Source organism: Pteropus vampyrus, unplaced genomic scaffold (genome assembly GCF_000151845.1).
Source record: "Pteropus vampyrus isolate Shadow unplaced genomic scaffold, Pvam_2.0 Scaffold85, whole genome shotgun sequence".
Classification (NCBI taxonomy): domain Eukaryota; kingdom Metazoa; phylum Chordata; class Mammalia; order Chiroptera; family Pteropodidae; genus Pteropus; species Pteropus vampyrus.
Window position 1 is genome coordinate 1,115,307 of NW_011888866.1, and position 15,918 is coordinate 1,131,224.

The 15,918-nt window shown below is 33.0% G+C and overlaps 1 protein-coding gene and 1 non-coding gene across 7 annotated transcripts in view; one reads left to right on the forward strand and one right to left on the reverse strand.

Annotated features, from left to right (window-relative positions):
- The window catches only part of CSNK1G1 (casein kinase 1 gamma 1), a 153,678-nt gene that overhangs the window by 57,725 nt on the left and 80,035 nt on the right, over positions 1 to 15,918 (forward strand). The gene's annotated exons all lie outside the window — the stretch shown is intronic.
- On the reverse strand, positions 9,255 to 9,363 carry LOC111742044. Its single transcript, XR_002781168.1, has one exon. It is a non-coding gene; the product is annotated as a U6 spliceosomal RNA (small nuclear RNA).

A 15,918-nucleotide genomic window follows, 5' to 3' on the forward strand; every position in this document is an offset into this window, starting at 1 on the left:
CCTTGCGTGTATATGGGGTGGGGGTTGTTTACCTAACTCCTTCAGATACCTTAAACATTATGGAGAGTCTTCACCTGTGCTGGTCCAATAGGGGAAAATGGTATCTTGTTAAATGTGTATGTGTTCATGGGCGAAGGTGAACATCTTTACACATTTATTTACATTTCTTCTTTTAAGAGTTGTTTCTTTGTGGCCTTTATCTACTTTTTAATAGGCAGATTATTTCTGCGGAGTCTTACCTGTGTATATTGCTTCAACAGAAAGGGATTTTGAATGTTTGAGAAAGGAAGATTGATGAAGGATGATCATGGATAAAAGGTAGGAGAACACACTGGAGTGGAAACAGATCTGCAGGTTGTTTTTCATTGATTGAAAACATGAGGAGTATATTGAGGATTTTTTTTTTTTTTTAATTTTGAGTCTTTACTGAATCAAACCTGGAAAGAATCATGTAAACAGTAAGATGCAAACAATTTAGTTCCTCCAGAATTCAGAAAATGTATATCCCAAGTCCACAAATAACAGCTTGTTTTCCTGCTTAGCTGCAAGAATAAGAAAGTAGATAATATCTCTGTCACATCTAATAGATATGTACCTATGTTTAAAAATTTAATATTACCCTTGCGAAATAAGATTTTGCTAGAGAATGTTTTTGATTACAGACAGTAAAATGGAGGCACAAAAATAATTGACCTTTTTTGCTCTTTTCTTTATTTGGTATCTGGTGAAATATGCAAAATTACGTTAACATTGAAGGATATTTCTGACAAAGGTAAATTGGCTAAGGGTAGCAGCTTGTCCTGTGACACATTCCTCCCTGGCTTCTAAAATAAGACACATATCTTTTTGACTAAAGTAAGTCATATATGATGCCTTCTCTGCATATTTTTTTTTCCTTTACCTGAATTACCTATCACTAGTGAACTTAAATTGGAATTTATAACTTCAGCTTCTACCAGCCAGTTCTGTTTTTGGCAGTTGTGATCATTAGCAGTGTACAGAATGTGTATTATCTAAAGCAGTTGGTTTCATATTGTGTCACACAGAGACTTGGAGCACCTACTTCTCAGTGCCAGAAAATAGGAAAGGAAAAGTGAGCAGCAGGCAGGACTTTCTATTACCTACATACTGAGTTTTCAATAGATTTTGTTGAAAGATACAGTTCTGCTATGGAAAAATTTTTTGCAAGTCATTCAATTGAAAGGATATAGGCTTACAATAAAACAGGAAATTTAGTTGTGTTCGCTAGTGGAATGTGTAGTCATTGTAAAATCAAATGTTACTTTATAGTTTCTTAGGAAATTTTAGCATTTTGAACAACTAGAACTGTCTATTATCAGCCAAAACCCAAGCCAACCAATGAAACAGAAAAACTGATATATTGTGCTTTTATAACATTGTTAAGATTTTTCTATGAATTTGCAAATTTTAGAGTCTGTGGATGGAACAAACTAAAACAGATTTTAGAAGTCATGTCATTATTCTCTTGCCCCAATGGTTAAATGTTAAGAATCCTAGAGTCAGATTGCATTTCCAAGTTTCATTTTTTCCCTCTGTCAGACGAGGGGCGTCATAATATCTACCTTACAGATTTGTTGTGAAGATATAATTCAGATAATGTCTACAGTCACCTAAGAGAGTGGTTGATACATAGTGAGCTCATGGTTTATGTACATAATATAAAACATTGTTTGAAATTATTTTAATTTTTCCCAACTTTATATTAAAAAAATTTCAAGATTTTACAAAAGAGTAAAAAGAATAGGATGGTTAAAGCCATGATATATTATCACCTAGATTTGCCAGTTAATATTGTGTTCCATGTGCTTTATCTCTTTAGGTATATGTATGTGTGTACATTTGTAAACCTGTATGTGTGTACATTTGTAAACCTGTATATGTATGTGTGTACATGTGTAAACCTGACAAAATATATCCCCCCACCCCCGGCAGTAAGAGTTGTTTATATGTTCCCACTTTATAGATGTGTGACAAATTATATTTCTTATTTTGTTTCAAGAGTATGGTGCAGAGGGGTTCAATTTAAAATTATTACTCTAGAAATAATGCATTTTAACTTTCTTGGAAAAACCAGGAACGCATATATAATTCTTATTTCTAGTAGTGTCGCAGTTTGAATTTCTTTTGGAATGGCACCCAGTTCTAACTCGAGCACAATTTATTGGTTAAACAACTTTAACAGATCTTTCTGTCAATAGCATAATGCATCAAAAAAAATGATAGGAGTAAATAGTTTTAACCACATTTGCTGAGACACAGTCTACATCATATTAATATGTTTAGAAGTATCACAGATATGATATTTGTAGGGTTATGCATTGAGATCTTAACTAGTTAATGAGGATTTAACGGTAAAATTTCCAGGATTTCTAAGCCAATTTGGAATTGTTGAGGAGGATTACAAAACTAGGGTGATTATAGCTTTGCTTATGAAGAGAGTTCAGGATCAGTATTTCCATGATGTCATCATGCATCCTGAAGAGAAAATGGTCTGAACTTTTGGTCATAACTTTTCCATGAAAGGTAAGGCTCTTATCAAAGGAAGTAGAACTCACTGCTGGGCATAGTAGACTCTCAAAGAGTAGATCATACTCATTTGGGGTTACTAGGGTAAGAAAATGCTATACGTATTTTTTATAATATAATTTTAATGAAAATACCCATGTAACATAGATTTTAAAGTCCTGATTCCTGCAAGCAAGCATTTCAACTCTTTAAATGTCTTTTAGATACCTCTTTTTTTCTAGACATTACTATTTTTTTCAATATTCAATATTATTTCTTGATTTTTCTCATACATACCATCCCCAATTACATACAGATACTATTCAGCTTATGATGAGGTTATGTCTCAATAAATCCATTCTCATTGTAAGTTGAAAATGCAGTTAATACACCTAACCTACTGAACATCAGTGTAGCCTAACTTACCTGAAACGTGCTAAGAACACTTAAACATTAGCCAGCAGTTGGGCAAAATCATCTAACACAATGAATGTACTATAGACTATCAGTTGTTTACCTTTGTGATCATGTGGCGGGCTAGGAGCTGCTGCTCATTGCTGTTGCCCAGCATCACAAGACACTGTTGCACTACATATTGCTAGCCTGGGAAAAGATCAAAATTCAAAGTATAGTTTTTACTGAATGCTTATCGCTTTTGCACCATTGTAAAGTTGCAAAATCGTAAGTCAAACCATTTTAAGTCGGGGGCCATCTGTACAAACACTCCCTAAATTCTCCCCAAATACTTATGTCATACTTTTTGGTTAAACCATTTTTCTGCATGTACAGTATAATGATTGTTGAAATATTGTTCACACTCGAGCTATGAAGGCATTATTACTGTGTTTTCTTTCTAGTACATCCCTATCCCTCCTTCCCTCAGAAATAAAAATTACTGATACTTGAGTTTTAAAAAATTTTCTTAGTTACTACATATCCTTTATTAATTCTTCCTCTCAAGTTTACAACAGAATTGTAAGTTTCCTGTCAATATCATTGAGTAATCTTAGCATTTCGATTCCTCCTCTGAAGTATGTCAGCTTTCTCAGGTCTGCTGTTTCCTCACCTATTTTATTTGTCCTTTTAGTTTCTTTTGTCATTTCAATGTGAGTGAGAAAAGCTCTGCATATTTTTTTTTCCTTTACCTGAATTACCTATCACTAGTGAACTTAAATTGGAATTTATAACTTCAGCTTCTACCAGCCAGTTCTGTTTTTGGCAGTTGTGATCATTAGCAGTGTACAGAATGTGTATTATCTAAAGCAGTTGGTTTCATATTGTGTCACACAGAGACTTGGAGCACCTACTTCTCAGTGCCAGAAAATAGGAAAGGAAAAGTGAGCAGCAGGCAGGACTTTCTATTACCTACATACTGAGTTTTCAATAGATTTTGTTGAAAGATACAGTTCTGCTATGGAAAAATTTTTTGCAAGTCATTCAATTGAAAGGATATAGGCTTACAATAAAACAGGAAATTTAGTTGTGTTCGCTAGTGGAATGTGTAGTCATTGTAAAATCAAATGTTACTTTATAGTTTCTTAGGAAATTTTAGCATTTTGAACAACTAGAACTGTCTATTATCAGCCAAAACCCAAGCCAACCAATGAAACAGAAAAACTGATATATTGTGCTTTTATAACATTGTTAAGATTTTTCTATGAATTTGCAAATTTTAGAGTCTGTGGATGGAACAAACTAAAACAGATTTTAGAAGTCATGTCATTATTCTCTTGCCCCAATGGTTAAATGTTAAGAATCCTAGAGTCAGATTGCATTTCCAAGTTTCATTTTTTCCCTCTGTCAGACGAGGGGCGTCATAATATCTACCTTACAGATTTGTTGTGAAGATATAATTCAGATAATGTCTACAGTCACCTAAGAGAGTGGTTGATACATAGTGAGCTCATGGTTTATGTACATAATATAAAACATTGTTTGAAATTATTTTAATTTTTCCCAACTTTATATTAAAAAAATTTCAAGATTTTACAAAAGAGTAAAAAGAATAGGATGGTTAAAGCCATGATATATTATCACCTAGATTTGCCAGTTAATATTGTGTTCCATGTGCTTTATCTCTTTAGGTATATGTATGTGTGTACATTTGTAAACCTGTATGTGTGTACATTTGTAAACCTGTATATGTATGTGTGTACATGTGTAAACCTGACAAAATATATCCCCCCACCCCCGGCAGTAAGAGTTGTTTATATGTTCCCACTTTATAGATGTGTGACAAATTATATTTCTTATTTTGTTTCAAGAGTATGGTGCAGAGGGGTTCAATTTAAAATTATTACTCTAGAAATAATGCATTTTAACTTTCTTGGAAAAACCAGGAACGCATATATAATTCTTATTTCTAGTAGTGTCGCAGTTTGAATTTCTTTTGGAATGGCACCCAGTTCTAACTCGAGCACAATTTATTGGTTAAACAACTTTAACAGATCTTTCTGTCAATAGCATAATGCATCAAAAAAAATGATAGGAGTAAATAGTTTTAACCACATTTGCTGAGACACAGTCTACATCATATTAATATGTTTAGAAGTATCACAGATATGATATTTGTAGGGTTATGCATTGAGATCTTAACTAGTTAATGAGGATTTAACGGTAAAATTTCCAGGATTTCTAAGCCAATTTGGAATTGTTGAGGAGGATTACAAAACTAGGGTGATTATAGATTTGCTTATGAAGAGACTTCAGGATCAGTATTTCCATGATGTCATCATGCATCCTGAAGAGAAAATGGTCTGAACTTTTGGTCATAACTTTTCCATGAAAGGTAAGGCTCTTATCAAAGGAAGTAGAACTCACTGCTGGGCATAGTAGACTCTCAAAGAGTAGATCATACTCATTTGGGGTTACTAGGGTAAGAAAATGCTATACGTATTTTTTATAATATAATTTTAATGAAAATACCCATGTAACATAGATTTTAAAGTCCTGATTCCTGCAAGCAAGCATTTCAACTCTTTAAATGTCTTTTAGATACCTCTTTTTTTCTAGACATTACTATTTTTTTCAATATTCAATATTATTTCTTGATTTTTCTCATACATACCATCCCCAATTACATACAGATACTATTCAGCTTATGATGAGGTTATGTCTCAATAAATCCATTCTCATTGTAAGTTGAAAATGCAGTTAATACACCTAACCTACTGAACATCAGTGTAGCCTAACTTACCTGAAACGTGCTAAGAACACTTAAACATTAGCCAGCAGTTGGGCAAAATCATCTAACACAATGAATGTACTATAGACTATCAGTTGTTTACCTTTGTGATCATGTGGCGGGCTAGGAGCTGCTGCTCATTGCTGTTGCCCAGCATCACAAGACACTGTTGCACTACATATTGCTAGCCTGGGAAAAGATCAAAATTCAAAATTCAAAGTATAGTTTTTACTGAATGCTTATCGCTTTTGCACCATTGTAAAGTTGCAAAATCGTAAGTCAAACCATTTTAAGTCGGGGGCCGTCTGTACAAACACTCCCTAAATTCTCCCCAAATACTTATGTCATACTTTTTGGTTAAACCAGTTTTCTGCATGTACAGTATAATGATTGTTGAAATATTGTTCACACTCGAGCTATGAAGGCATTATTACTGTGTTTTCTTTCTAGTACATCCCTATCCCTCCTTCCCTCAGAAATAAAAATTACTGATACTTGAGTTTTAAAAAATTTTCTTAGTTACTACATATCCTTTATTAATTCTTCCTCTCAAGTTTACAACAGAATTGTAAGTTTCCTGTCAATATCATTGGGTAATCTTAGCATTTCGATTCCTCCTCTGAAGAATGTCAGCTTTCTCAGGTCTGCTGTGTCCTCACCTATTTTATTTGTCCTTTTAGTTTCTTTTGTCATTTCAATGTGAGTTTGAAAAGGAATAAAGTAAAATGCCTATGTTTTTATCTGCCATGTTAAATGTCTCTAATGTATTATATATTTTTATTCAGCAAGGCATTTATTTGACAGACGTTTGTGATATTCTGGTAACACAGATAGAAATGTGAACTGGCTGATAAGATAACTAAGTAGGTTTGTAGTTTTCTTAACCACCTGCACCAGGGAGAATCAGTTTTAATGGACCGTTGTCATTACTGATGCTGAACGTAGAGCTCTGACTTTGGTTCCATTCAGTTGAACCATGAATTGGATGGAGACCTTTAAAGAACATATAGTAGTCTCCCTTTATCTTCAGGGCATATGTTTCAAGATCCCCAGTAGATGCCTGAAACCTTGTATAATACCAAACCTATATACACCATTTTTTCCTATGTATACATACCTATGATAAAATTTAATTATAAATTAGGCACAGTAAGAGATTAATAACAATAACTCATAATAAAATAGAGCAATTATAAGAATATACTGTAATGAAAGGTATGTATATATGGCACTATTAAGTAAAATAAGGGTTACTTGAAACTGTGTACTGTGATATCACTAGTCTGATAACCAAGATAACTACTAAGTAACAGGAGGGTAGCATACACAATGGATATGCTGGACAAAGGGATGATTCATGTCCCAGCAGGGGTACAGAGCAGGATGGCTTGAGATTTCATCACACAACTCAGAACAGCATGCAATTTAAAACTTATGTTTATTTCTGAAATATTCCAACTTAATATTTTTGGACCATGATTGACCGCAGGTAACTGAAACTGCAGAAAGCGAAATTTCATATAAGGGGGACCACTGTACTAATGAAATCCTCACGTAGCACAATGCTTGAGGTGGAGCAGCTAAATAAACTGGTTAACATAATTAAGATTCAGCATTATCTTAAATTAGCAACGTTGAACAAAAGACCAGATCGTGATTCAAGAACCGTACTATACAATTTCAGGCCTGACAACTAGATTAGTGACAGTTATATGAAAAAGGTGGCCATGAGTTTAGTATGAGACAAGAGTGGGATCTGGCTCCCAACAGGGTCGTGGTGACTTAGACTGATTTAATATATATGTAAAGTCCAGATCAACAAAAGTAATAAACCTACTTAAGTTTTAGACCTGTAGGGAACCTTGGCATTATCTAGTCCAACCTTCATCATTTTAAAGATGAAAAATTTAGAAATCAAATGACTTGAGTTAAGATAAGCTACTTACCACAGAGTTGCAACTAGAGCCCAGATCAGGGACCTCCCAAACAAGTATTTTTATTATGTGCCAGGTAGTCTAACCACTTATTGGTTAAGTGTGCAGTTGAAATACCACATGCCGAAAAAAAAAAAAGCTTAAAAACGACATTAGAATAAATATCTGATTCCAAAATTTATAGTTGTCGGCATTTAATTACCTATTACCAGGAAAAGAAATATAAATATAATTACCTATTGCCAGGAAAAGAAATATAAATAAAGTATAAAATGATGGCCATTATTTTAAGTAACGCTACCTAGTTTCTATGGTGGACCAACTTTAATCTTTAGGGATTTTCTAGGTGAGGAAGGAAAGCATTGGCTAATTAATAATTAATTTTTGATTCATTTTTATTTTGCAAAGTATGTATTTTGAAATTCAGAGTAAAATGGGAGGATGTTATAAAGTGGAGGATATTATAAACACTATCTTATTCTACCCTTAGCTTTTTATTTCAATAAAATACAGTGGGAAGTGAGGCTAGAGATGTGAGCAGTCTGTTCTTGACTAGCTTTGGGCCATGATATGTATTTTGGACTTTATTCTGCAGGCATTAAAAAAACTTGACAGGAACTACATGCCATCTCCTTCCCAAGAACATAAATTAATTAGAACGTCTAATATTTCCTCCCTACCCTCAAAAGGTGTAATTTTTCTGTATTTAGTTTTTCTGTATTGTTAAAAATACATGTCAATCTTTTTTATCCAGTGGTGCTGATATCTAAATAACAGTGGTAGTTCCTCTAGTTTGTCTGGATGGTAAAAAGCTTAAACAGTAAATGCTTTGCGATTTTAAGTAATTCTGAATGTTTCTTTGACTAAAGGGCTCTTATAGGTAGTTTAGGCTGTTTGTACTGTGAAACTAAAAATTACTTTGTCTTTTTGAGGTTGTAATGCTTCTTTTTTCCTACTTTATTTTATAAACTACTTCAGAGATTGATTAAACTAAATAATCAGATTGTTCAGATTTGAACATCCAGAGTATAGATGGGTTAAGAATAATTCTGATTCATGGAACTTGTTTTCTTTTGTTTTTGGTTGGTTTTTATTTTATTTGTTTTGAGATGGAATTGTAACATCACAGATAATTAGAGCAAAGTCTTTGTTCAGTTGTGTGTACATGTATATATGTGCTTTGGTATAAACAAAGTTGGGTATTCTTTGAGATTCTGCTTTCTTATTTACTAAATTGTTATGTGATTTTCACGATGTTTAATGGCTTCATTCTGTTTCTTCAAGTAGATTAACCACAATTGTTCATGTAGTTGGCCTTTCAGTTAATATTTACCTTATATTATTATTATAAGTAAATAACACAATAAACATTTTCATGAAAGTAATTGTCAGAAATATAACATAATCCTCAGTAGCTTACTGGATAAATAATTTTCTTTTGTATATACTGGGCAGGAAATTTACACATACACAGTTATAAAAATTTTTTTCTTCTGATGAGGACTTGTATGACTTACTCTCAGCAACTTTCAGATATGTAATACAGTATTATTAACCGTAGTCGCCATCCTATACATCTCCGTGGCTTATTTATTTTATAACTGGAAGTTTAAAAATATGAATGCTTTATGAATTTGCATGTCATCCTCGTGCAGGGGCCGTGCTAATCTTCTCCATATCATTCCAATTTTAGTATATGTATGTATTGCCAAAGCAGACATCACATATGTTCTTTATTAAACCTGAAACTTTAGAAACATTTCTACTATAAAAATGATTTTAGTTTTAAACTTTTATTGAAGGAATGTCACTTATCTGGAAAATTCATTTATATAATAGAACTCGCTAGTTGAGGTTTAAGAGAGACTATTACTTTTCTAATTAAAAAACATAGTATGCTTCTGGGAATGGATCATGAGGGAAGAGGTCTCAGTCATTATTATAAAAAGTATATATGTTTAATCCAAAAATGAAATTAAGGAAACAGTTCCATTTACAGTAGTATTAAGAGAGAATAAACCTCAAAAAAAAAAGTTTAACAAAATGAGTGTAAAACTTATACTATGAAAACTGCAAAACATTGTTGAAAGAAATTTAAAAAGACCTAAATATATGGAAAGACATTCATTTTCAGGGTCCCATCTTAATATCATTAAGATGGTAGTACTCCCCGATTGATCTACAGATTCATCACAATTCCTTTCGTAATCCCAGCTGGCTTTTTTGTAGAAATTCTAAAAAGCTGATTCTAAAATATATATATGGAGTTGTTAGTGACCAGGCAGAACCAAAACAATATTGGAAAAGAAGAACAAAGTTGGATGGTTCACACTTACTGATTTCAAGATTTACTACAAAGCAACAGTGATCAGAGCAGTGTGGTACTGGCATTAGAATAGACATATAGATCAATGGAATAGAATTGAGAAACCATATATCAAGCTGAGGTCCATCGTTTTTTGACTATTGTGTCAAGACTATTCAGTGGAGAAAGAATAATTTTTCAACAGTTGATGTCGGGACAGCTGGATATTCACATACAAAAGATTGGAGTTGAAACTTTACCTCATACTTTAAAAACAAAAAATCCCAAATAGGTCAAAGAACTAAATGTCAGAACTCAAACTATAAAATTCTTAGAAGAAAATGTGTGGGTAAATCTTCATGCCCTCAGATTTGGCAGTGGATTCTTAGGTATGACACCAAAAGCACAAATAACAAAAGAAAAAAATAGATAAATTGGACTTCACCAAAATAAAAATTTTGTGCTGCAAAGGCTACCATAAAGAAAGAAAAATAAAAACCATATACTAGGAAAAAATATTCTCCAGTTATATCTAATAAGGGACTAGTATTCCGAGTATATAAAGAACTCTAACAACTCAACAATAAAAAGACAACTTAATTTTAAAATAGGCAAAGGATTTTTTTTTTTTTTATAGCAGAAAAAAAAAGCTTTATTAACAGGGAAAGTACACTTCCAGACATGGAAGCAGGCCCGAACAAGAGAAATGTGACTCAAAAGGAATGGACAAAGGATTCAAATAGACATTTCTCCAGTGCTGACATAAGGATGGCCATTAAGCATGTGAGATGATGTGTCAAGCAAGCAGAGTCAGGAGGCTTTGACTAGAAATAAATGGCAAAAATTTATTCAAGTATCTTAAGATTTGCAAATCAGCAACACAACTAGGCAGTACCCAGAGTGTTCCAAAGAAGAAAGAAAAGCTAAGAATTCTTATAGTAAAAAGTGCATTCTTGAGAAGAATCAGTTCTGCATTCTTAGTCCCTGGATTGGTCTGATACCGTAATCTTCCAGACATCCAGTGGTCTGAATAATGGATATCAGGTGGTCTGGACACATGAGCATTCTTTCCTAAGTACTTTAGGAGGTAATCAGAGAGTTATCTATATCTTCAGGCATAACTAGAGGTTTCAAAGGTTTAAGTTCCTCAGCTAGTTAAAGCAAGAGTAAAATCATTTCCTCATGCCTCAACCTACTTTATTGTAGTAATTTAGCAGCTTAACTATAGTGATTCCATTTTATTTGCTTACTCTTTCCTCATAGTCTCATCAACATTAGTCATTGGGGAATTATAAATCAAAACCACAGTAAGATAACATATTGTACCTACTAGGGTGGCTAGAATCAATAGATAATAACAGGTGTTGACTATATGCTGTTGATGTAACATGTAAAATGACTTCATATGCTGCTGATATAAAATGTAAAATGGTACAGCTACTTTGGGAAACAGCCTGGCAGTTTCTCAAGTTAAATATAATAGTTAATTAAATACAAGAGGACCACCATTTGTTCCAGCAATTCCACTCTTAGGTATGTATATACCCAAGAGAAAGGAAAACATAATGTCACTTGATTAATAGATAAGCAAAATGTGGTATTATTTGACTTTAAAAAGAATGAAGAAACAATAAAGAGCGTGGGGTTTCTTTTTAAGGAGGTGGAAATAGTCTAAAATTGATTGTGGAGATGGTTACACAACTCTTAACATACTAAAACCCAGCAAATTGTATACTTTAAATGGGTGAAGTGTATGGTATGTAAATTACATCTCAAAAGCTGTTACCAAAAAAGTATATAGGCTTAATCGAAATTGATATGTGAACTTGCTAATATAATTATGTAACTTTATACAGTATTATGTTGGACTTAAGATTTAATATAGGTCGAAATGATTTTTCCCTCCTGTGAAACTACATTTATAGTTAGACTTAGAAAAGTTTCAAGTGTCATCACATTTGAGATATTTTTAATTTTTCAGTAAGTTACTGATTGGCAACAAAACTATGATTTCATTTATGATCAGTCCTAAATTCTACATTGTGAATCATGATTTTATATTTTTATACATATGTTTCATTGTTTTCATAATTACTTTGATAATCACAAGAAAGATTGTTTTATTTGCTTTTTCCTACAAGGTTTTTAAGCTAATCTTCAAAAAAAAAAGTAATTCCTGAATAGAGATGGTGCTCCTTTGATGTTTATTATTATTCCCCACAAGGAAAGGATTTTTGACTTTGAATGAGAATCTAATGATCACAGGTTAAGAACATTTCGGTTCTAACCACTAAAGCTGCAGAAGTTTTACTAAAAAATACTACACTACCAAAAATTCTGCGAATTAGAGTTTAGCAATCCATTGAATTGTTGAGCTTTAAGAGATTTATACTTTCAAAGTACAAACTGATTTTTTCTTATATCTTGATGTGGTCTCTCCAAAGACCATGTTCTGCCATTACAAATTGGGAGCAACTATGCTCAAAATAACAATAGTTATTATTACACTGAGAAGGTAGGTCTCGGAATTTTTTGTCTTCCTGAAAATGGACCTTATGAGTCTGAAAGGGGTTGCTCAGATTAATTTTTTTTAACATTGTGGTTAAAAAATCATCAAATTTACCATCTTAATAATTTTTAAGTATACAATTTAGTATGTTTAAATATATTCATATCGTCGTAAAACAGATAGCCAGAACTTTTTCATGTTCTCCAACTGAGATTCAAACAACATCCTTTTTTCCCCTCTCTCCCCAGGCCCCGTTAACCACCATTCCACATTCTTTTCTGTGAATTTGACTACTTTAGATAGTTGAATTATATAGTATTTGCCTTTTTATCACTGGCTTATTTTATTTAGCATACTGTCTTCAGGGTTCACGTGAATTGTAGTATGTGACAGGATTTCCTTCCTTTTTAAGGCTGAATAAAATTCCATTGTATGTATATACCACATTCTCTTTTTCTATTCATCTGCCCTGCATTCATCCATTGATGGACATTTGGTTTGCTTCCACCTCTTGACTATTGGAAGCGGAATTAAACTGGTAGCTTCTTAATGCTTAGTTTAATATACCAAGAGATTAGAGTTATGATGTGGAGGAAAAAGCAGCAATTCTGAAATAAGATACAAATATGAGGAAAGGTAGAATCATCCACTACTAATACATGCAAAAAAATGAATGAATCTCAGACATAATGTTAAGCAAAAGAGTGGTTATTGTATAATTATATCCCTAGATGTTCGAAGCGAATTCTTGCAATTACAGTCAAAATAGATTACTTCGAGAGGTGGTAGATAAGGATTATTGATTGGCAAGAGGCACAAGAAAGCCAACTAGAGTGCTGCAGGTGTTCTCTCAGATGGTTACATGGTTAAATGAATATGTAAGAATTTACTGAGCTGTACACTTAGAATTTGTGCTCTTTACTTAATGTGAGTTATACTTCAGTAAAAAAGAAAAATGTTTAAAAAAAATTTTTAAGGCATATCGTTTGTACAACAGGATTAAAGTTTGATTTTACTTACATGTTAACAATATGTGTCAATGACCCGCACGCAGCTTTCCAATCTGTTCCTCAGGAGGAGCTGCTTCCCAATCACTGGTTCTAAACAAAGCTGAAAAATTATGTGCCAGACCCTTTTAGGAAATTGTCTAAATAATTAACAGTAAAGCAAGACTTTAAAAAAGTACATTAACGTTGCTTCTGGTGACATAACTACTTTCATTAGGATGAGAAGTAAATAGACATATCACTGGGATCTGAAGTTTTTAGATACTGTGGTTTCTCCAATTGGTATATTAGTTGAGTGTCTAATATAAATATTCTTTTACTTCTGCTATAACTTTATTAATAACATCTGTATTTCCTCTTAAAAGTTATATTATCATCTAGAATGGAGGTCTATATTCTTGGCAGGAAAATATTAATAAATCGACTGGTTTTGCCTTATGATCAAGTTCAAGTCATTGACAATCCATGGTTTTAGTTCTTCTAGAATCGATTGCTTTACCTTGAACTCTGTTCATAATTGTGTTTTTTCACTTTCGACCCTTTTACTTTTCAAAGGACCATTTGGACTTCTCTTCCTGAATGGGTGAAATGTCTGACTGGTACTATAACCTTCCCCATATCCATGGGTCTCCATTTGGTCTTCTAATTTTTCACATTTATATTGTAGAGGTCTTCAAATAGCAAGTAAACCATTTGTTCTAAAAGAACGCTTCAAATCTATTAGAGATCTAGAATGAAATATACTGATTTGCTTCAAAATTGAGTGAGGTTACCTGGGGGAATTCATTGTATAACTTTGAAATTTTGCATAGTAAAATTAAAAAATATATATTTTAGTATGTTTCTGTAAACTATCATGCTTTTAGGAGTGATTCATTCTAGTTCTTTTCTCACCAGCGTAATGTAGAAAATTTCACACATTTGCTTAGTAAAACACAGGCTTCTGTAAATACCTCACAGGCTCTCCCTCTTGAAATAGGGTATAGGACTTTCTTTGATCCCATTTATAAAATGACATCTTCCACCTGCTTTTGCCTCAGTCTACTCAGCCTCGCTCCAGACTCTCAGCTGCTAGAAAAACCCCTGTTCTTTTTACTAACAGGTTGATCTGAATATCACATTTATTAGCTAAGAAAGTCGTAGAAACTAGTCCAATCACTAACTTAAGCTTTTTATTCCAAAATGAAATAATCGAAACTGCTTTTCAGAAGGCTTTTGATAGCTTTTATTTTTTTGACCATGACCCACACTAAAAAGTATTATATTGTGATTCAGTACATACACAAATTAATGTATCTGAAGCAAAAGTTTCATAAATAATATCCTTACTAAATATGATATATTCTTTTCTTAAATTTTATACTATTTTTCTTGCAAGATAGTGTTTGTTGGGACCCACTGAATTTATTTCACACTCCACTAATGGATCACATCACGCAGTTTAGAAAACATTTTAATGTTGTCGAAAACAGATATGTTTTAGCGTGTTAAGAGTAAACATGCTCTGTACCATTACCAGTGGTTAAGCAAGATTTAATAAGATTTTTTATAATAAACTACTTACCGATATTGATAAGTAATCCCTTCAAAAAACTTGGCACAAGAAGAAATTATCTTTGCCATTCACTGCTAACTATTTGGGAAATGTTTCTGCATAGTATACTAATATATTAGTAGAATTAAGCCAGTGAAAATGAGAAAGACCTCTGACTTTGTGCTTTAAAGTTCTGGTGCCTTTTATTATTCTCTTATCCCTACTCCTGCCGCCCACTTAAAGAGATGCTATCTGGTTGATGGAGGCAACGGGCCAGCCTGTCCTCTTTGCTCTAAATAGACATGGTAACCAATCTGGATTACATAAAAGTGATTTCTTGTTTTAACTACTAATTGCCTCAAATTCTTTGGCTGGATTTTTTTTTTTTTTAATATAAGTTCTAGGTAGTAACTTATAAATGTACTACTTTCACTTTAGGGCAAGAAAATGTGACAGCTGGAGATCTAACTAAAACTGAGAACCCGAGGCTGTATGTTCCTTTATCAGTGTGACTGAGAACTGAGACCTGCTGGTTCTTTGAAATAATGCTGTGTCTGATGAAGCTTACGGTAAATGTTGTCTCTGTAGGTGACTTACTGAAACAGGAAGTCTTTATGCAGTGGGTTTTATGAGCAGCATCACATCCAGGACTGCTGTTTCAGAAGGGTTGTGTTTAAATATAAAGCTCCAAAAACTACTATGTAATGAGTTTCTTTTCCATTAACAATAAAAGAACCCATAGCCAGGAAGTGAGCTTGGGAAGCATTGTGGATTTTGTGCAAGAGATACTAAAAGCTTTGAGTGCTTGGGATTGTGCCATCTCATCAGTGGTATTTTTCTGTCCATTAAACTGCCTGCTTTTCTCAAAGTTATTGACATATTATATATCAATATATATATGTTCATATATATCCATATT